Source organism: Podarcis cretensis, assembly GCF_951804945.1.
Source record: "Podarcis cretensis genome assembly, chromosome: 10".
In the NCBI taxonomy this organism is placed as follows: Eukaryota; Metazoa; Chordata; class Lepidosauria; order Squamata; family Lacertidae; genus Podarcis; species Podarcis cretensis.
The window spans coordinates 36,292,671-36,315,998 of NC_137179.1; the positions used below are offsets into that span (position 1 = coordinate 36,292,671).

The window sequence follows — 23,328 nt, forward strand, 5'->3', positions numbered from 1 at the left end:
TGCGTGCGCCGCCCCGGGCACCCGAGCGGCTAGCAGCGCCACTGCTGCCAAATACACTCTTTTCCTGTCACACACATACCATCACCTTGGCAACCTCTGTCACTGGTGAGCTGGTTCTTGGATTGGAACCACTATTACCACAGTATTGTAATGAAGGGTGCAGGGAAGGAACATGCCCATATCAGAACTGTTGGGAGGTAGAGGGGAAGATGACAGATGAGGGCGGACTTGAATTGCCCTGCAGTAGTGACTGGTGGCTGGTTACTGGCTAGCTGATTAGCTAACAGCCCATGCTCATGCCAGGAGCTTCCATCCAGTCAGCAACCACATGTTGCATTGTGATGACTGAGTCAATCCCTGCTTACTCTGTTGCCATTGGTTGTTAGAAAGTGTGGGCTTGCCCTTCTCCTCTTGATGGTCTTGGAACAGGCATTGGTGGCAAATGGTGGCCACCAGAGAACCACCTCAATGGACACTGCTGCCCAGAGCCTCACTGTTTCTGGTAGTTTATACCCAGGTAAATGTGCATAGTGTTGCAGACTTAGAACATCTGTCTGTCTTCATCCCAAATTCAGGTTCAAGCCACACTGTTAAAAATATATAACTTGGCTTGGCCTGACTCCAAGTTTATACATAAACAGGAGCAAGGGGTGAATGCGAGATTGGGTATGGTTATTTATATACTTTATAGAACTTGAAAGGTGTAGTCAAATAATGATCAAAAAAATCAATAAAGAAGGATCTACATTTTCATTTTCATAGAATCTCAGGCTTCCTTTTGTAATGTTCCATTTGAGAAGCAGCTATCAGTAGTAAGATATTTCCAGGTAGCAAACCTTTATCCACTAACCTAGAAGTAAGTCCCTTTGAATTCTCTACGACTTACTTAAATTGACATATATAGGATTATTGCCTAGCTTCTGGCACTGTTACAGGCATGGCTGTATCACCTTCTAAATTATTTCCATTCCCCACACATGAGAGAAAACATAAAACATTGCCAATTGGAATGAATAACAGGATTATTTTGGGTTTCTATATAAGTTTCATAATTCTTACATTTTTTATTTTATATGTAACAGCAGAAGCAGTTAAGAATTTAGCAGGAAGAAGGAACGGGAAATCCACACAGGATTATTACACTTGCTATCGGCTTAAGGAGACTAACAGAAGAGATCGTAAAGGAAAAAGAGAAATTATACGAACAAGATATGATGTGGCAACACCAAGATAAGACTGGATAGAATTATGAACTTTGTTTGGACTGATTGGGACTGATTTGGACATTAACGCAGTAATAAGAAGATGATCTGAATTCCCCTTTGGATCTTGAAGTATGGGTTCCCCCAACAAAATTTAAAAATTTGGCTTTGTAATTCGGAATTTATATGATGTGATTTAATTTGATGTGATTGGCCAGTTAATAAAAATTATTAAAAAAAAAAAAGAATTTAGCAGGAAGAAAAAATGAGTAAAAAGAGTAGCTTCAATTTGTAATGCTGCTTGCTTCTTATCTTAGGAGGCTGCTCATTATATAAATTAAACAACTGGGGAAATTATTCTTTAAAGCAATTGGTTTATAAATCAACTAAGTATATATCACTTTAAGACACGCACGCACCATAGCAATTTCTGACCTTTTGATGTCAGAAGGTGTAATCAATCCACGTTGATTATTTGCTTTAATGTGTGCTGGCAACTAAAGTTTAAATGCCAAATAGTGTTTCTTACTTCACATGTGAGAGTCTGAGGGGCATTTATTGTAAAAGTTAAACAGAGTGACAGCTTGCCTTGGTTGATGTGCAAAGTTCTTGATGGTGCTAGTTTACTTTCTCCCATAATAAGCAGTTAATAGAAATTCACTGACCTGCAGTGCAGGCTTAATTTATCACGAACAGCAAGTTGATTTAACAGGATTGGAACGCAGTAGAACAATAGATTTTTTTTGTTGTTGTTGCACCTCCTGGTGATCTTTAGACATTTTGTCAGTAAAGAAAATCAGTCTTAACATCCAGGAAGGCCTGTGTGACTTTGAATAATTAGGCTACATCTGCAAAGGTAATTGATCGATATACACCAAATCAGAGCCAACGAGAAATTAGAAGATATCTGTTGATTATTTCCTTTCAACTGAAACCTTTTCAGTGCATAATGGTGCCACTGCTTGATTATGTTTGACAAATGAGTTCGGTATGTTTAATATCTCAGGAAAAAGACATTGACCTGTTTTGCACATTATACTTAAGCCAAACCATGGCATAGTGCAGACACACGGCCGTACACATTCTAGGAGAGGAAACTATGACCACTTTGTTCCTCTCCAGTCTTTCTGCTGCACGAAGTCATGGTTTGGCTTAACATGTCATCCAAATTCCAGCTCATGGTTTAGCCCTCTGTGACAAACCACAAGCTGTAAGCCATAGAACAAGCTTTAGTTTTAGATCATGGTTAATGTGGGGAGTGCATTTCTCCAACATTTCTCTGATGAAAATAGGGACATCCCATTCCATAATGATAATTTAACTATTTATACCCCACAATCTTACTGGGTTGCCCCAGCCTATCTGGGCAGCTGCCAACATATGTAAAAACATAATAAAACATTAAACATTTTTTAAAAAAACTTCCATATACAGGATTGCTGTCAGACGGCTTCGAGGTTGGATAACTCCATACCCTCCAGTGAAAATAGGGACATCCTACCATACCCTCCAACGTTTCTCTGATGAAAATAGGGATGTCCTAAGGAAAAGCCTGACATTCCGGGATCAATTCAGAAACCGGGATGACTTCTCTAAATCCAGAACATTCCTGGTAAATAGGGACACCACGCCACAGTCGTTGTGTTCCACTATTAACTGAGATATTAAAACAAGTGCAATTAAAATACGCTAGAGATTCTCCATGGAGCTTTCCACTTCAAGTATCACTGCTTCTATATCCATTGTTATTTAAGAAATAAAAGCTGAAGAAACCTTGCACAGTCAAGATGAGAAATGTCAAAGCAGACAGAAGCAAGTCAGCCTGTCTTGAATACCTCACTTTCTGTTCAAAGGCTGACACATGCTTTGCCATTTGAACTAAATTACTTTCCTCCCTATTCATCAGTTGTTTAAAATCATTATTTCGCATTCTGGATCATTCTTAATTAGCCAAGTAAGAGAACATACCTAATTATATTTTCTCTTTGCTGTTTAATTAACAAAGTGTGACATTGTATTGAAACTTCTTGCCTCAGCATTGCAGTTGGTACTTATTATGTAATACATTAGAAGGCAGAAAAATCACAAATAAAGTGGCAAGAGGGGTGGGGTGGTTAAAGAGGATGTGCAGGGCAGAATAATATTTTTGTATAGTGCTTTTCTTTAGGGGGTACAAGTTTCTGTGTTATAATTATATAATTCTGTGTTGAATTTTAGATTGTAAGATGCGTAGCACATGAACCTGTTGTCCTATGTATAACCCAGAGGAGGAGGAGAAAATACTTCCAAAATTCACATGTGTGCATGTGAATGTGTGCTACCAGGGCATTTTTCTAAGAAAGCCTTTTTAGAAAGGTGCAGAATTTCTATTCCAGTGGATAAGGCTGTTTTTGCCCACTACCACCTTGGGTGGATGTACTGCTGAAGAACAGCAAGGGAAGAGTGAAGCTGGTGATGATCCCTAGAAGTGTGACAGAATGGGAATGGTATGAGAGGACGGCTGATGTCCAGTTGGGGTGAGCAGTGGCAAGCCTACATTTTTGGGGCCCTGAATCTTGAACTCTTATGAAGGCCCCTTCGCAACCAGCAATGAGATCTGGGTAACCACTGTTATCTTCTTCAATGGGGTTGTTCCATGACAGATCACCACACCTTTACAGCATCTGTACTACTAACTGTCAAACTTGGGGGTTGTTGAAATATATACCCCCCAAAAAATTAATCAATTTGAGTCATGCCACTCAAATTGGGTCTATTAGACCCCAAAATTTTAAGCAATGTGGACTAGAGTTGCTTCTGTGGCTCCTCTGGGATTGCCGGCCCTGAAGCTGAAGTTTCAATATTGGATGGTGCCTTCAGAGCACATCTGTGGACATTTTGTCGAAAGCAGTATATCTTTTATCTAAGACACGAGATGCTGTACCTGTAAAACTACTAGATTGAGCAGGGCATTGGAGTGGCGTTGGACCACCAGAGCCCCTTCCAACTTTAATCCAATGATTCTATGTTGTTAGACCTGCAGGGTAAACAGTATCAAAACCGTATCAAAACCAAGCCAGACAAACCTTAGGACAACATGATGAGCAAATTGTCTTAGGCAAAGTGAACAAAAACTACAGCCTCATTTGTATATTGTCCAGTGTGTCTATAAAGTTTATGATTCTGATAGTTGTGATAGCTCACAAGCATATAGCAGTGGTCACTGTCACCGGCGAATTGCTGATTTAGATGTCTTGTGACAGCATGGCCTTTTCAAAGTTCTTATGAAACGAGATTAGCTGGTTTCCTAAATCTGACCAGCAAATCAATATAAGCAACTTGGTAATGTGCATCTTAAAACAGAAAAAAATAGAAAACATATATTTTTGAGAAATACAGCACTATCTTCCAGATGTAGCCACTGTTGAAACTGCCCAGCAACCCAGTGAAAAACGAAGACATTTCAACATTTTCAAATGTTATTCATTTATTTCTGGATGCTAAAAGGTGTAAGAATCAATAGGTCAGGTTTTTTCAGTTTACCGACTTCCGGGTTAGCGCCATCGGTAATGGCGGAATTCCTCTGACTAGGAGGAATTTACTCCGTGAAAATCGGGTCTAGCCGTCACGGCAAAGGCAGAGACCCTTCAGAAATCACAGGCGAGTGAAGCCTGTGAACGTGGGATTTGGCGGGCACCCTTTGCGCCTCCCCTACTCACGGGGAAACCCGTTTTCGGGTCTCCGGAGTGAAGTGGGGTGAGCAGCGCGGTGCTGTGAATCGACTGCTTTTCCCACGGAGTGAAGCCACGCAGCCGTTGCCGGAGAGCGCTGACTTTTTCCTGTGAACAATTGGATTCTAAAAGACACTACCCGTGAGTAGAACAAATTGGAAACTTTTAACAGAAGAAAGACTCAATTCGGAATTGTAGCGGGGAGACATAAACAGGAAGTCCGCCTTCCGCTTTTGTAAATAGAACAAAGCAAAGAGGCTGCAAGCTAGAGTCTTGGAAAGCCGATTGGAAAGGATTAATTTCAACCTCCAAAAATAGTAAATCTCCCCCTGGAAGCAGGAGAAGAGGGGGGGAGTTTCAGACTATTTATACCTGTGAGAGAGAGGGAAGGAAGCTAAAATTCCATTGCTCAGAACCTGGGAACGGGCTGCAAATAGGACAATAAGGCTGCTGTATCTGACTGTTAGCTGCCAAAGAGAGATACATTGTATTCAACTGTTTCTAACTGTCCCCCTCTGACTTTAAAGGGAGAAAGAAAGTAACTAAAAATTGAAACTAAATCTCCTGCTTAAGTTATGCTTTAAAAGGAGTTATTTTGGATCAATATAAGTACGGATTGTAACGGTTTCCCCCTAGAGGAAGTTTTGGAAACTGTTATAAGAGTTGGATCAGGGGAATTTTCCATTAGAAAGATAAAACTGCTTGACTGTGGGACTGACCTTGGATTTTCTGAGTGTTATGGCAGATGGGAAAGAAAAAATAGACTCGTCACTCCCAGAAAAAACAACAAGATCTGGGAAGTCTTAGCAGCGAAGAGCGTCAGCATCTGGTCCTTCTGCCTCACCTGCAGCTGTACCAACACAACCTAAACCAAGAGGAATGACATCAGAAGAAGCTTTAGCGATTGCATTAGGTAAGATAAATGAAGCTTTGGAAAATCTTAGCAGGAAGGTAGAAGCGACAAATGTAAAAGTGGATGCATCAAATGCGAAGGTGGATGCTGCAAATACCAAAATTGATATAAATACAGAAAGTATAAATAGTTTGGGACAAAAGGTGAATACCAACATAGAAGCTATACAGAAATTGATACAGGAATCTGCTTCGACCCGTCAGATTGCAGAGGAAACTAAGGAAAAAGTGGCTGCTGTGGAAGTCAAGGTAATTCAATTAGAAACAAAGAGAGTCCCAGATATACAGAGACAAGTTGAGGACCATAAGCTGATTCTTTCTATGATTGAGCTCAAGGAAAAACAGACGAACTTGAGGATCAGAGCTGTACCTTAATTGGAGAAGGACAGAGTTTTGGAATTTGGATTTGGAACAAGAAGGAGTGAAAATTGTGAGTGCCTTTAGGCTTGGAAGAGGAGGGAAGAAGAATAGAGTAAGAGACTGATTACCCTCTGATCTAAAGAAGAGAGAGATAAAATTTTGGGTTGGCACTTTCAGAAGACTTTGGAAATACTGCAGACAAGAGTGGAAATATTTAAAGATATTCCGAAATACCTTTTGGACCTTAGGTCCAATTATGGAGATTTGGTTGCTCTGCTGAGAAGGAACAGAATCATCTTTAGATGGAAATTTCCCCAAGGCCTATCCTTTAGCTTTAAAGGAAGGAAAATAAAAATAAGATCAGTTGAGGACAAAGAAAAATTTCTGAGCAACCACGGAAGGGACTTGGAAAAGAACCAGGAGTATCGGACAGACGATCACCAGATAGAGGACTAGAGCAAAGAGTACTGGACAGAAGATCACCTATACTGGACATAGCAAAGCTATCTTTTGGACTGGACTGCCCAGTGAAAGGGATATCAGCACCACCGACAGAACAACAGCAAGCACTGGGCGCAGTTGGAGGAGATTTAAAGTAACTAGATCATGGCACTGCAAATATTAAGTTGGAATGTTAATGGGATGAACTCCCCTGAAAAAAGATGAAGAGTCTTTCATGTATTAAAAAAAGAACAATTGGACTTAATTTGTTTACAAGAAACACATGTGATAAGGCTACATAGGAAAATATTGATAAATAAAAGATTGGGACATGAGTTCATTTCATCAGACAAAGTTAAAAAAAGAGGAGTAGTACTTTACGCAAAGGAGAGCCTATCACCGAAATTTCTTTTTAAAGATGACCAAGGAAGATTTGTAGCAATTGAAATCCAATCACAAGGAGAGAAATTTTTGATATTAGGCATTTATGCACCATATGAGGGGAAATCGGAATTTTTTAAGAAGTTACATGAGACTCTGATGGACTATATGGACTATAATATGATTTTGATGGGGGATATGAATGGAGTGGTGTCTACAAACATGGACAAGGCACAGAGACAGGTAGTCACTAAGGATGGTAGATTACCAAAGACTTTCTTTGACATGACTGACAATATGGATTTAGTTGACATTTGGAGAATTAAAAACCCTCTGGAAAGAGAGGGAACCTTCTTCTCCGAGGCAAAAATGACATGGACAAGAATTGATCAAATTTGGGTAACTAGAGGGCTGGCTCCAAAGACTAGAAAGGTGGAAATATGCCCTAAAACTTGCTCCGACCATAATGCTGTAAAGGTGGAATTGAAACTAACACCAATTGGTTCCTTCAGATGGAGGATGAATGACACATTGTTTAGGAATGAAGAAGTGACTAAGAAGGCCCAAAAAAATCTGAGAGACTATTTTGAGATAAATATGAACACTACTGTAGAAAAAAGAGTAATTTGGGGATTTTTGATACAACAGAATACGATTCAAAAGAGAGTTCAAAATGAGAAAAAAGATAAGATCTTGGAGAAAATAAAGGAAGGAGAGAAGAAATTGAGAGCAAAACCAAAGTCGCAGGAGATTCTGAAAGAGATAAAGTTGCATCAAGTACAATATATGAAAATGATGAACCAGGAAATAGAATGGAAAATTAAACAGATGAGACAAAAGACATTTGAATCGGCAAATAAATGTGGAAAACTTCTGGCTTGGCAAATGAAAAAAAGACAGAAACTTAACACTATTACAAATTTGGAAGTAGAAGAAAAAAAATATAGAGAATCCAGCGGAGATTAGAAAGTGCTTTCAGAGGTATTTTAAACAACTATATACACAGGAAACCCAGAAACAAATGGACATTGATCGTTTCTTGAAAATAAATGGATTACAAAAAATCTCTCAAGAAAATAAGCTATTGTTGAATTACAAAATAACGGAGAAAGAGATAGAATGGGCCATCCAGAATATGCAATTAGGCAAATCTCCAGGACCCGACGGTTTGACTTCAAGATACTATAGATCACTGAAAGAATTGATAATACACCCATTAAAGGAAGTTTGTAATGAAATATTGGAAGGGAAAAGGGAACCAGGGTCGTGGAAGGAAGCTTATATTACACTTATACCGAAAACAGAGTCTGAGAAGACACAGCTTAAGAACTACCACCCCATATCTTTGCTTAATGTGGATTATAAAATTTTTGCAGATATTATGGCCAAAAGATTAAAAAAGGTACTAGTAGAAGAAATTCATAAAGATCAAGCAGGCTTTCTCCCGGGCAGACATTTGTCTGACAACACGAGGAACATAATTAACATTTTAGAAAAGTTACAAGTGAATATCAATACTAAAGCAGTTTTGATATTTGTGGACGCGGAGAAAGCCTTTGACAATATTTCTTGGAGTTTTATGAAGAAAAATTTACAGGGGGTGGGGGTTGGTCAAGGTTTTGAAAATGGTATAGGTGCAATTTATTCAGAACAAAAGGCTAAATTAATTGTGAACAATGTAGTGATGGAAGAATTTAAGATAGAGAAAGGAACACGGCAAGGTTGCCCAATCTCTCCATTGCTTTTTATACCGGTCCTGGAGGTGCTTTTAAATATGATTAGAAGGGACCAAACAGTTAAAGGTATACAAGTTGGAGCCAAACAGTACAAACTGAAAGCATTTGCTGATGATTTGGTATTGACATTACAGGAGCCAGAATCTAGTACTAAAAGAGTACTGGAACTAATTCAAGAATTTGGCCAGGTAGCGGGTTTTAAGTTGAACAAGATGAAAACTAAGGTTTTAGAGAAAAACTTAACAGCGACTAAGAGAGAGAGGTTTCAGAAGGAGGATTAACACTGGTTAAGAAAGTGAAATACCTAGGGGTTAACATGACTGCTAAGAATGTGAACTTATTTAAGGATAATGTAATGGGATAAGGGGGGCTGCTTGTGCGTGAGCGCTAAAACTCTCACAGTTTTGTAGTTAGTTTTAAAACTCTCCCTCTCCGCGCAGCCATCAGTGCATGGCTGCCTTAATCGCTGGCAGGATCCGTCAGTGGGCATTTCCTGAATTTCTTCCAGCATAAAAGTTCTTTGACAGAAAGTCTCCTCCTTGATTCCCTACATGACAGCTTTCTGCGCAGAGTAGGCGTTCCCAGGGGAGGTCCTGAGCTCTCCCCACTGGTCTCGCTGGAAGCGTCTCTGAGCCTCACCTCCGACTCTGTCTCCTCCGCCTCCCCTCCTGCTTCCGCGGAAGCTCTCCCTCTCCCCCTGCTGGTTCCCTCCTCAGCATCAGAAGGTCTCCCAGCATCCGAGAGCCTCTCCACCACCTTAAGCTCCGATGGCAGTTCCCTGACAGATAACTATGAAAAATGTTGGATGGAAGTGAAAAAGGATTTAGAAATATGGTCAAACCTGAAGCTATCATTGCTAGGCCGAATTGCTGCGATAAAGATGAATGTATTGCCAAGGATGTTGTTTTTGTTTCAAACATTGCAAATTTTGGATAAAATGGAGTGTTTCAAGAAGTGGCAGAGAGATATTTCTAGATTTGTCTGGCAGGGCAAGAAGCCTCGAATAAAATTTAAGATATTAACTGATGCTAAAGAAAGAGGTGGATTTGCCCTCTTTATTATGAATCAGCTGCATTTTGCTGGCTGAGAGAATGGATGCTTCTTGAGAACACTGACGTGTTGGATTTAGAAGGTTTTAACAATGTTTTGGGGTGGCATACATATTTGTGGTATGATAAGGTCAAAGCACATAAAGCGTTTAAAAACCATATTGTCAGAAAAGCACTGTTTAATGTTTGGATAAGATATAAGGACTTGCTTGAAAATAAAACCCCAAGGTGGCTGTCACCAATGGAAGTGAAGGCTCAGAAAAAGCTCAATATGGAGGCCAAATGGCCGAAATATTGGGAAATTTTGGAACAAGAGGGAGACAGACTAAAATTGCAGAGTTTTGAAAAATTAAAAAATAGAGTGTGAGATTGGCTTCATTATTACCAGATAATGGAGGCATATAATTTGGACAAAAAAATGGCTTCCAGGTGGAAAAATCAAAATTGGAAACAGAACTGCTAGATCCTAAAATTAAGAACTTGTCAAGAATGTATAACTTGCTGTTGAAATGGAATACTCAGGATGAAACGGTGAAATCTGTTATGATTAAATGGGCACAAGACGTTGGACATAATATTATGATGGCTGACTGGGAACAGTTATGGACCACAGGTATGAAGTTCACGGCATGTAATGCCTTAAGAGAGAATATAATGAAAATGATATACAGGTGGTACATGACACCAGTCAAGCTTGCAAAAATCTATCATCTGCCCGATAATAAATGTTGGAAATGTAAAGAGACCGAAGGTACATTCTTTCACCTCTGGTGGACGTGCCCAAGGATTAAGACTTTCTAGGAGATGATCTATAATGAAATGAAAAAGGTATTTAAATATACCTTTCTGAAGAAACCAGAGGCCTTTCTCCTGGGCATGGTCGGCCAATTGGTGCCAAAGAAGGACAGAACTTTCTTTATGTATGCCACAACAGCAGCAAGAATACTTATTGCAAAGTACTGGAAGACACAAGATTTACACACCCGGGAAGAATGGCAGATGAAGGTGATGGACTACATGGAACTGGCGGAAATGACTGGCAGAATCCGAGACCAGGGAGAAGAGTTGGTGGAGGAAGATTGGAAGAAATTTAAAGACTATATACAGAAACATTGTAAAATTAACAACTGTTAGAAGGATGTTGGAATAATATTATATGATTTTAGCAGGAATGCTATAAAGGATTTGGGAATAACTGACTGTTAATTGGTGAAAGGAGGAAAAGTAAAGTTACATTATATTAAGATAATTTACAGGACTAAAATTTTAAAAGAGGGAAAGGATTTGCTGAAATGGATAATTGATCTAGAATACAAAAAAGGGAGGTGTGAGGAGGTCAAGGAAATAAGCTAATGAAAGATAAGTAATGAGAAGATTTGCTGTATTTTTCTTTGTGTTTTTGTTTCTGTTTAATGGATTTTATTTTTCTGTTTTTTAATATTGTGATGTGTTGTTTTGTTTTTGTTTAATGTGGTATTTTCACTTTTTCTTTCTGTAACCTTTAAAATTTTAATAACTATTTTTTTTATAAAAAAAGGGTTTTTTCAGTTTACCTATAATAATTGCTACAGTAAATTAGACAGGTGTAGGATGATGTTAATGGACACTAAATATCATGCATATTTATACTTTTCTTTTGAATCCTCCCCCACAGCCAAGTAAAAAGGTTTCCAAATTTCATAATTAGAATTTTATCCAGCTTCTTTCTAAGTTGCATAAGTGGTTGAGGCAAAATAATTACTAGGATTCTCTCCATAAAATGTATCTTCTGCCCTTCATATAATCTCCCTGTAATGTTAAATTCAAGATAGCATGTGATAAACTCCAACTAGACTAAACGTGAAGTACTATACACATTTTCTTTAGGAGTAAGTCTAACTGAATACTTACTTCTGAATTAGTCTCCATAAGACTACTGTAATTGTGTTAGTCTACTGCAGAAAAAAAATGGTATTGTAGCATCTTGAAGACTAAACAATTTATTGTGACATAAGGTTTTGAGGACTTCAGTATACTTCACCAGATGTATGAGCCATTATCCAAAGTTGCAGGTGTATGTGGTGGGGGATTGTAAACAGTGAAGTCAGAAGGAAAGGAAATGTGGGAAAGTTTTTGGGTTTTTTGTTTTTTGTTTTTTAAAAAAGGTTAAGGACCCCTGACAGTTAAGTCCAGTCACAGACAACTCTGGGGTTGTGGCGCTCATCTCACTTTACAGGCCAAGGGAGCCGGCTTTTGTCCACAGTTTTTCCGGGTCATGTGGCCAACATGACTAAGCCGCTTCTGGCGAAACCAGAGCAGCGCACGGAAATGCCGTTTACCTTCCCACTGGAGCGGTACCTATTTATCTACTTGCACTCTGACATGCTTTCGAACTGCTAGGTTGGCAGGAACAGGGACCGAGCAATGGGAGGTCACCCCGTCGCAGGGATTTGAACCGCCGACCTTCTGATTGGCCAACCCAAGAGGCTCAGTGGTTTAGACCAAAGCGCCATCTGCGTCCCTGTGGAAAAGTATAGACAGTGATATTACATTATTAGCAGTGACTAGTTAACACACACGCACACAAGCCAGTTGTTGCTAATAACACAGACCATATTGGCTGTAGAGACCAATATGGGAGAGACGTGTTTTGTTGCAGTTGGGGCAGATGAAGGTGCCCAGTAGTTGTGGTACTACAAAGATGCACCATAGCGTTTCTTCTCTCTGTGCTCCTCCCAGTGGTCATTCCTCCTCTGGTCATATTGCCAGCCTTCATTCACATTTGCAGAAATCTTTGTAATGCAGAATTAGCACAGACATTCTGTCATTGCTAAGGCAATTAACTTATGTCAATCCACAAGAGATAACACTGAATCTCTTGATGAATTTTAATTCAGCACAAAAAAAATTCCTTCCAGTAGCACCTTAAAGACCAACTAAGTTAGTTCTTGGTATGAGCTTTCGTGTGCATGCACACTTCTGAAGAAGTGTGCATGCACACGAAAGCTCATACCAAGAACTAACTTAGTTGGTCTTTAAGGTGCTACTGGAAGGAATTTTTTTTGTTTTGACTATGGCAGACCAACACGGCTACCTATCTGTAACTTTAATTCAGCAGTTTCACATGGTAATCTCCTGTGAAAGTTCCTCTGTTCCAGTATGGCCAACTTAAGGTCAGTTGCAGAGCATCCCAAGAGGCTGAAATATTCACCCACCAGTTTGGGGGTATTGCCATTTTTGATACCAGACTTGTTTCTGTTTACTCTTTTGCGTACAGACTGGCTAGTTTGTGCTATGTAGAATGACAAAGGACATCGCTGGCAGAGGAAGGAATGGAAGACAAGTGAGTGATCAATGTTTTGGATGACATTATTAGGTTCTGCAATCATGTTACTAGAGTAGACATAGGGACAGAGTCACATCTGGGTCTATGCACAGTATGTGAAAGGGAAATTGTCCAGGATGAACTGTAGGTCATTAATTATAGTTTTGAGTGTTTTTAATTGGAAGCGGTAAGTGAAAAGTGGTGGTCTCTCATTTTCTTTTCTAAGTCTACCCTGTAGTATATTATTCCTTGAAAACTGTGTGGCTTTGCTGATCTATTTATTTACTTTGTTGAGTAGATATTGTAGTCTGAAGAACACTTGAAGTAATTTTTAAGTACTCCGATCGAACTCTGTAGGGTTTCGTTTTGAGAGACATGTATAGGATTGCAGTGTTAAACATCCTTCTTTATTCACATCTATAACTGGTAAATAAGGAGTCCATACGGGAATCTTGAATGTTTTGAGCTTAAATGAGGCTTTGGGGAGGTACAAACCTATATGCATTAGGATGAAAGATAGGCTACAAATGTAATGAATACATATAAAATATAGTCTGGATCATAAACACATATTTGAAAAAATGCTTAGCTGATAAGCTGCCCAATATAGAAAAGAAATATTGAACACTAACTCCTACTGATATATAAAAAAGTATAAAGATGTACTTCCATCATGATAATTAAACCTAAAGGCATTTTACTATAAGCGGTGAAGAAGTTTCATGATCCAAACTGTTTAAAGAAAAAAGAAAAAAGAAAAGAAAGTTATAATGAAATAATCTGGAGAGATTGATTTTTCTCTGAAAACTAAAGTAATAGGTCTAGGAGACACCATAGCATTAGAATGACCATTACAAGGAGTTGATAGAACATGACTTATTCCTCTAACTACCTTTTATTTGTTGCTGTAATGGTCTAGATTCTTGATGCTAATTCTGCCAGACGGCAGTGGGATATGACCTGCCTTCCCACTGCTTGATATAAATCTCCACTGATACAAATTGAGTTCAGCCGCAGTGAACTCAAATGCTAATGCTGGTAACATAAGGCAACCTGCTGTTTGTTACCAGAAAGTTTTTAACACTGCCATACTCCCACACACTCGCTTTCACAGTGTAAATCAAAGTGGCACCACACCATTAAGGGCTGTAGCTAGATTTACATAAGACAACAGTGCACATAAATAAGGCATCCATCAGCATCAACATTTTGTGATGATGATTCCCCTCCCCCCGCCTCAAGGTTAGTGCTTATTTCCCCGAAACAAGAGGTGCCAAAGGCTCAGGCCTATGAGGAGGAATCACACCCTGTAATCGGAATACTTATCCTATGAGCTGAGACAACATTACTCAGAGGTCATTTTTCTGATAATTTCTTTGCAATTTGTTTCCCCTCAACTCCCTGCCCCCCATAAAAAGAATTTCCCTGCTTTTTCAATATTCCAAATTGATAAACCAGGAAATAGAGTGGAAAGTCAAACTAATGAAACAAAGAACATTTGAATCGGCGAATAAATGTGGGAAACTGCTAGCATGGCAGTTGAAGAAGAGACAAAAACTAAACACAGTTACAAATTTAGAGATTGAAGGAAGAAACATTCAGAACCCTGTGGATATCAGAAAATGCTTCCAGAGATATTTCAAAAAACTATATACTCAAGGGCCGCAAGATGAGGCTGAGATAAAACAATTTTTGATAAAGAATGGACTACCAAAACTGTCACAAGAAAATAGAGTAATCCTGAACTCTAAAATAACACGACAAGAGATTGAACAAGCCATTCAGAACATGCAATTGGGCAAATCTCCAGGGCCAGATGGGCTCACCTCCAAGTACTATAAGACATTGAAAGACTATTTGATACAACCATTGTTGGAGGTTAGCAACGAAATTTTGGAGGGGAAGAAGGCGCCGGAATCATGGAAAGAAGCGTTTATCACATTGATACCAAAATTGGAAACTGAAAAGACTCAACTTAAGAACTACCGCTCCATTTCCCTTCTAAATGTGGATTACAAAATATTTGCAGACATTTTAGCAAGTAGATTTTAAAAAGTTTTGAATCAGGTAATTCACAAGGATCAGGCAGGCTTTCTCCCGGGCAGACATTTGTTTGCTAATACAAGGAACATTATTGATATTTTGGAACTTTTGCAAACAAATATCAATACAAAAGCAGTGTTAATTTTTATAGATGCGGAGAAGGCCTTTGATAATATTTCCTGGAAATTTATGAAGGGAAATTTGGAAGGGATGGGAGTGGGACGGGGTTTTGGAAATGGGATAGATGCAATTTATTCAGAACAAAAGGCCAAACTGATAGTTAACAATGTGATTACAGAAGAGTTCAAAATTGAAAAAGGAACACGACAAGGATGTCCTATTTCCCCATTGTTATTTATTTCGGTCCTGGAGGTGCTCTTGAACATGATTAGAGGGGACCGGCTGGTTGAAGGAATTCAGGTCGGAGCGAAGCAATATAAACTTAAAGCGTTTGCAGATGACTTAGTTTTGACCCTACAGGAGCCAGAATCTAGTACGAAAAAAGTATTACAACTGATTCAAGAGTTTGGTCGGGTAGCGGGATTTAAACTAAACAAGCAGAAAACTAAGGTATTGGGAAAAAAATTGACAGTTACAGAGTCAGAACGGTTTCAGAAAGAGACAGAGTTAAATGTGGTTAAAAAAGTAAAATACCTAGGGGTAAACATAACAGCAAAAAATCTGAGTCTATTTAAAGATAATTATGAGAAATGCTGGGCAGAAATTAAGAGAGACTTAGAAAGTTGGACAAGGTTGAAACTTTCCTTGTTAGGCCGAATCGCTGCTGTAAAGATGAATGTATTGCCAAAAATGCTCTTTTTATTTCAAACATTACAGATTGTGGACAAAACAGAGTGTTTCCGGAAGTGGCAGAGAGACATTTCCAAATTTGTCTGGCAGGGCAAAAAGCCCAGAATTAAGTTTAAGATATTAACTGACGCGAAAGAAAGAGGGGGCTTTGCCCTGCCAGACTTAAGGCTGTACTATGAATCAGCAGCTTTCTGCTGGTTGAAAGATTGGCTGCTCCTCGAGGACACTGATGTATTAGATTTGGAAGGTTTTGACAATGCGTTTGGTTGGCATGCATATTTATGGTATGACAAGGTCAAGATTAACAAGAATTTCAAGAACCATATTGTCAGAAAAGAAGTGTTTAATGTCTGGACAAAATACAAAGACTTATTGGAAAACAAAACTCCAAGGTGGCTTTCACCATTGGAAACTAAGGCCCGGAAAAGACTCAATATGGAGGCCAAATGGCCGAAGTATTGGGAAATATTAGAAAAAGACGGAGACAACTGGAAATTGCAGAGTCAGGAGAAAATGAAAGACAAAGTGCGAGATTGGTTACACTATGCTCAGATTAAAGAAGTTTTTAAACTTGACAAAAAATTAGGATTCCAGGTGGAAAAATCGAAGTTAGAAACGGAACTGTTAGAGCCTAAGACTAAGGTACTTTCAAGAATGTATAACTTGCTGTTAAAATGGAATACACAAGATGAAACGGTTAAATCGGCTATGATAAAGTGGGCACAGGATATTGGGTATAATATTATGTTTGAGGACTGGGAAAAGTTGTGGACTACTGGGCTGAATTTCACTGCATGTAATGCTTTGAAAGAAAATGTAATGAAAATGATATATAGATGGTACATGACCCCAGTCAAACTTGCAAAAATATACCACTTGTCTGATAATAAATGTTGGAAATGTAAGGAAAATGAAGGAACGTTCTTTCACCTTTGGTGGACTTGCCCTAGAGTGAAGGCTTTCTGGGAAATGATATATAATGAGCTGAAAAAGGTATTTAAGTATACCTTCCTTAAGAAACCAGAGGCCTTCCTTTTGGGTATTGTTGGCCAAGGGGTGTTAAAGAAGGATCGAACATTTTTTATGTATGCAACAACAGCAGCAAGGATACTCGTTGCCAAGCATTGGAAAACTCAAGATCTACCCACACTGGAAGAATGGCAGATGCAACTGATAGACTATATGGAACTGGCCGAGATGACGGGCAGAATCCGAGACCTGGGAGAGGAGACGGTGGAAGAAGATTGGAGAAAATTTAAGATTTATTTGCAGAAATATTGTAAATTGTATGAATGTTAAGCAGGATGTTTGATCATAAACAATTTGGCACCATCAAAACAGATGAAGTGAATTATGAAGATAAGTTAAATTCATGAAAAAATCAAACTTTTAGATAACTATTAGGCTAAGTTTAATGTATTAAAGAGTGAAATAAACATATCTAAAATTTAAGATATAACATTGGAAAAATTGATTGCAGGGTGAGGATAAGGCGATAAATTGCTGGTTTAATTATTATAAATTTGGAACGCAGGAGCGGGAGATGTGAGGAAGTCCAAAGAGGACAAGAAAATATGTTATGATATGTGACATTTTTGTATGTTTTGTTTTGTGTGTTGTAATTAAAAAATCCTTAATAAATATTATATATATATATAAAATAAGAATTTCCCTGCTTTTTATTTGTGGGGGTCGCCATTTTCCCACTCAGTCGTTCATTTATCTGGAAGTTGGTTTTCCACACACACAAAATCATGCTCCAAGTGGTTTGCGACAAAGGAACAGGGATGTATTTCAAACACTGTAAAAAAACAATTTCATAACACTATAACAAAACAATAGCAAATATGATAACATACTTTAAAAAAAAAACCACCACAATCCAATACAATAAATATAACCAGATTACTGAAACAACATGCAGCAACCAGCAGCAGAAACAACAAGGGAGCATCACATTTTCATCTTAAGAAACACCGCTTCCATGACATTGCTCCTTGCAATGTCCCTGAACAATGCTAAGTTCAGGGCAATGTGGGGGTGCTAAATCGTGACCAGGAGGCTAATACTGTTGTTTTCACTGTTGCTTGAAGTGATGGTCCAAAAAAACCCCACAGAAAATACCCTTTGTTGGGGGGTGGGGAGAAAGAAGTTTAGCAATGGTAAATTGGGAGCACCACTCCAATAAGTTGTTGAAACATTTCATCTTTCAGCTACCCACTTCAGCCCGAACATAGGTATGAACTATAATGGCTGTATGGTTGGCCATGACAGGGATCTGCATAACCTGCAGGATTAATTTCACTAAATCTGTTTCCTAGCCAGGAAGACAGATTTCCATAGAAAATTAATTTCTCCTTGTTTCAGTTTCAGACTCCAAAATGTCAATTAAAAACCCCAGAGGTCTTTGTGCATATGTATTTAGCACATCCAAGCACTCACAAGGCTCTGGATCCAGAATGAAAATACAGGGAAGGATGGAATCTCACATAACCTCATTAGCTAGGGGAAATTAGGCAAAATACATGAGGCAAAAAAATACAAGGGAAATTGCTCTAGCAGTTGACCTGGAGCATGTTTCAGCTTTTTAAGCAAGCAATTTGCAAACATTGTTTGAAGTATTCTCTTTTTAAAGAAAGAAAATCACACATACAGAAATTTGAAACCTCATTTCAGGCTGTATTGCTATAACTTTAAGCACAGCATCTGAGGAACAGAAACAAGCCTACATCCAATTAGAGGCAGAGGTTGTTTATAACCAGCCTAGAGTCCATAAAATCCTGAACATTTTGGAACTTCTAAAGAGAAAGAAAAAATATTTTATTATTTCAACTTAATTCTTATCTATACCAAATTTATAGCTAATAAAGAATGGGTCAACCAGCCACCTAAACACATTTTTAAATTATGGTTTCTTTTTCTAGGTTTTTAACTGTTTCTATTTTATCTGTAAGCCACCTTGAGTCCCTGTCAGGAGAAAAGGCAAGGAACAACAACAACAAATGTCCTAAAGTCCTTTTGACTAAAAGCCTCACTACCCAACACTTGGTAAGCTTCCTGACGGTGTGGGGAGTGACTGTGGTGGCAGGGAAGGCAGTAGAGCTTGGTGGTGACTATAAGCTACTCACTCACTTGCAGCCTAACCTACTTCCTAAGACTGGTTTGAGGAAGTTGAAGCAGTCATAGGGAAAACCTTGAACACTGCCCTGAGTTCCTTGAAGACTGAGCAAGATAGAAACATAGATCAATTAAAATACATCTGTGAAGTTTACAAGTGGGACATAAAGTTAATCGCATCTCACTGTTGCTTGTAACTCACACCTGGAATTCAGTAAGTCAGTCTTTCAGGCTTTTTAATATGTAGGTGATATATATAATTACATCTCTGAAGTTTAAGTGTTATGTTCCCATCTCTAAAATAGGCAGATGTTTTCTGGAAAGTTTTCTACATGCAGTTCTCTACTTCTTGGCAATATAATGCACATCGTGTGTGACTTGACTTTGCTTACAGGGTGGCTGAATGCATTGCAAAGGATGCTGCAGGTGAGACCCCAGAGGCATTTTGCCCCATCCCACAATGGGAAGGAGGGTGTCTGAGCATGATTGAAAGCAGAGGGCAAGAAGCCACCATTCCTTTTCTATTTTAGCGTCACTTCATCTTCATCTTTCTGAATTGCATCATGGTCCTGCACAGTCCCATTATTTCTCTCTCTCTCGGCGTTTCCCATTCTGCATTCACCCTGGTGGTGCTCATATGTGCTCCTCTCTTCGCACTGTCACCTTTATGTTAATAACTTCTCTTGCTCTTTCACCTTCATCGCCCTGTTTCTTTTGCATTCCCATTAGGATGTTCTGTCTCAGCCTGAGAATGGCAAAGGCACAGGTCTCATCTTTCCTTTCAATACGCCCACAAGCTGCAGCCACACACACACACCATTTCTTGTGGTCAATGCCTCTCCAGTATGTCATCCTGACTCTTTTCTTCCCCCAACAAACTGGGGCATTTCCCCCTTTTCCCACCTTTATTCACTGCTAAAACCTTATTTGATTGCTTAATCGCTCACCAGCCTTCCTTTTCTGTTGTTGCTTCTCTGAAGTCATCTGCGGTGGTCTCGCTTTCTCTGAACTACCGTATTTCTTCTCTTTCCTCCTTTTCTAATTTTTCACAAACCTATTGCGTATTTGGATCCCAGTATTCCCTTTTGCCACTATCCTGTGTTTTCCATTTACCTTGAACACCCTTCAATACTCTTTCTAGCAAACTCACCTCCTTTTAAAACCTCTCTTTCTGCAGTGGAAAATTCCACAAATGGCTCCCCTCTGCGCTGTTTACTGACAATGTCCTCTCTCAAACCCCCATCCTTAACTTTTGCTCACCCCCATCCTTCCCTCTTCACTTGCATTCAGTATTACATAGGGGAGCCTTCACACATGTTGCACTCATTGTGACACAGGGAGAGGCTGTACCCTGATGACAACAGCAGCAGCATCTTCTGCAATGTTAGTGGGGCAGACCCAGTGCTTTTTTCTGGGGGGACACAGGGGTACTCATATCCCTAAAAAAATTGTGAATCTAAGTTTGGCCTCATTGAGGGGCAGTATTTCAATATGAGTAGGAAAATGAGAGTAGCCCTAAACATTTTTTTAGAAAAGAAAAAAAGCACTGGGCAGACCTATTGGGAATGACATAACCAGCTTCTCAAAACTCATCTGCCTCCCCCCCCCCCATCATCTCTAGATCATTTTGTAGGCATTAGGGTGCCTGGGACTAATCCCCATGACACTGCACAGTATGTGTGTATACTATGCCACCACCTTGCTGCCTTGCAATGGCTTTCAACGCTGTATATAGAGCCTTTCTCCAGTCCTGATGGAAATGCAGTATTGCCAATCACTGGTTTCCCTCTACTAACGCTAAAGGGTCAATACCCAGTCCTGTGTTCTGTTTACAACCGATGAGGGAGGTCATGTTTGTTTTTCCTTAGGGTAGCTTGCATACCAAATTGTCATGTAGGATGCCATCACGTAACTTGCTACGAATTGGAGCTTGCATCCCATTGTGACTAGCAAGTGTAAGGAGTGCAGTGGGGGCAAAGTGTTAATGCCCCCCCTTCCCCTGCACCATGGTTCTGGCCCAGTTTGCCCCCCGCAGGCTATTTGCTTAGCAACAATCAGCACGAAACTACATGTCAAAAGGTCTAGGTGGCCTCAAGATGTGCACGTGCTGTGTCCGAAATAGTATTTTTAGTTGGTGTATTTTCACTCCTCCTTCAGTGACACATTAATCTTTTTTTTAAAATAATTTTTATTAACCGGCCAATCAAATCAAATCAAATCACATCACATAAATTCCGAATTACAAAGCCGAATTTTAAATTTTGTTGAGGGGACCCATATTTCAAGATCCGAAGGGGGATTCTGATCATCTTCTTGCTACTGCGTTAATGTCCAAATCAGTCCAAACAAAGTTCATAATTCTATCCAGTCTTATCTTGCTGTTTCCACATCACCTCTTGTTCATATATTTTCTCTTTTTTCTTTATGATCTCTTCTGATAGTCTCCTTAAGCCGATAAACACCAATAATAATCCTGTGTGAATTTTTCCGTTCTTCCAATCCTCAAATCAAGATGGTTTCCATATATCATCTCCTTCATAGATAACAGCGCTCTTTCCATCATTAATTACAGAACTGTCGTTCTTAAGTCCCACTGAGGAATTTCACCCACAATATAAAAACAGCTCTATTTCTCTATTTCTCCTCTCAGACTTAAGTCCTCCGACAGAACTTCCCAATATGGCGACGGCACTTTTAACTGCGTCATTCCAAAGCCCTTATACATTCCACGCTCTTCTCAAAACATGTTTTGGTTTGAAAGTTTATCTCCACACAGCCTTAAATCCACAGCTTAAGTCCTTAAAACGACATTTCTGACTTGTGGGGGGGGGGTTCTTGTTTAATCACATATAAGAAAGAAAGTAAGGTTTTTTCCCCCTCCCCCATCAGTCCCTTTGCCATACCGAGTCTTTGCGTATCTTCTCGTGATTTATACTTGCTCCTTCGACTCTTTTTGTTTTATCAGAGATCTCTTCTGTTAGCAGTCTTTACTCCCCCTTCTTCCTTGAAATATGTGCATTCGCTTCATCCAAATTGTTTCTTTTGAAGTTCTTGCAGCTAGTGGCGCGGATCAGAGACGGCGTCCAGGAGTGCCGAAATCCCACAGGAGGGCATTGTGCCTAGTGCCCCCATCCCCACAAATTCGGGGGTGGTATAGGGCACAGCAGGCAAGGGCAGTCCCACCCCACAATCCTGGGGGGGGGGTAGGGAGGCTATTTACTCCCATCACAGCCTCCAAATTACCTCGTGTAGGTCAGAGAGATGTTATTGTCAGCCATCTTCTGATGCGCCCCCTAGTGGCCCCCCTGACACATTAATCTTTAGCACCTTACTCAGAACCACAGGAAATACTCTCCTTGACCATGTTTGCAAGGTCTGGCACTGTGTCCCATGCACACACAATCCAAGGTCACATATCCTGAGCAAACTGTTAAGCTCAGTCTTTCCCAAAGTTTGCTTTTAAATGCACTAATGAAATATTTCTTTTCCTCAGCAGTCAGTTCTGAAATCTCCTTGAAGAAGATTTCAAATAATGTCAGCTTTATTAATGTGGGAAAGTTTTGCCTTGGCTAATAGTGACTTGCGGCCATTTGTCTGCCATGAGGTAAATATTTAGCAGCAAGTTAAGTCAATTCAAAACCAGTAGAGAAGCTTTTTAGTCTCTAGCAAGTTCCCTTCCTTTACCCAGTCTAGTTGCTGGCTCAGAATTCAGTTACTAATTAAGGACAGAAATTAATGCAACTGCTGCACTATTCTTACTAAGGACTGGGGGAAAATCTGCTTTCTTGATAATTTACCATAAGGTGGTTTTAAAATGCACATTACCAGAAAATTTTCATCATACATTTAAGGAACTCTTGGCTACAAATCAGACTATGTTTTTATAGAAAGGAAGTATTGCATATTGCAGAGTCTGCTCTACTTTATACAACCAAAACTTGCACACCAAAGTTAGTGAATATGCAAGTGTATTAAATATTAATCTTTTGTTAGATTGCTTGTTTTCCATTTCTGTACTAAATGTGGCCAATAACTATCCACACTTGTTTCCTTGTAGCTGCTGAGCTGGTGTTCAGGTAACCGGTTACCAAGACAACATATTGGCAAGGGATTATAGCAGACACTTGTATGTGTATAACTCTGAATAATGCAAACAATGTTAAGTGATACATTTTTCATTATGCTAACATAATGCACCATGTGATGCCATCTACTCCTTGCCTGTTGAACATGCCCTTATTAAGAATCCAGTTTCAAACCTTA

The 23,328-nt window shown here is 39.4% G+C and overlaps 2 long non-coding RNA genes across 6 annotated transcripts in view; one reads left to right on the forward strand and one right to left on the reverse strand.

Moving 5' to 3' along the window:
- Positions 1-20,341, reverse strand: part of LOC307224809 — a 76,154-nt gene extending 55,813 nt beyond the window's left edge. For 2 of the 4 annotated variants that reach the window (XR_013842753.1, XR_013842754.1), the window contains exons 1-4: positions 20,216-20,341; positions 19,081-19,170; positions 13,762-13,827; positions 1,868-2,050 (exon numbers count right to left, since the gene is read on the reverse strand). This is a non-coding gene — a long non-coding RNA (uncharacterized lncRNA). The remainder of the gene's footprint in view (positions 1-1,867; positions 2,051-13,761; positions 13,828-19,080; positions 19,171-20,215) is intronic. The other 2 variants (XR_013842752.1, XR_013842751.1) reach the window with 2 other exon arrangements.
- On the forward strand, positions 270-23,328 carry LOC307224815. Of its 2 annotated transcripts, none has more exons than XR_013842760.1 (4): positions 270-517; positions 13,048-13,113; positions 18,873-18,996; positions 23,123-23,328. It is a non-coding gene; the product is annotated as an uncharacterized lncRNA (long non-coding RNA). The 2 variants fall into 2 exon arrangements; XR_013842761.1 differs by lacking the exon at positions 23,123-23,328 and adding an exon at positions 22,559-22,809.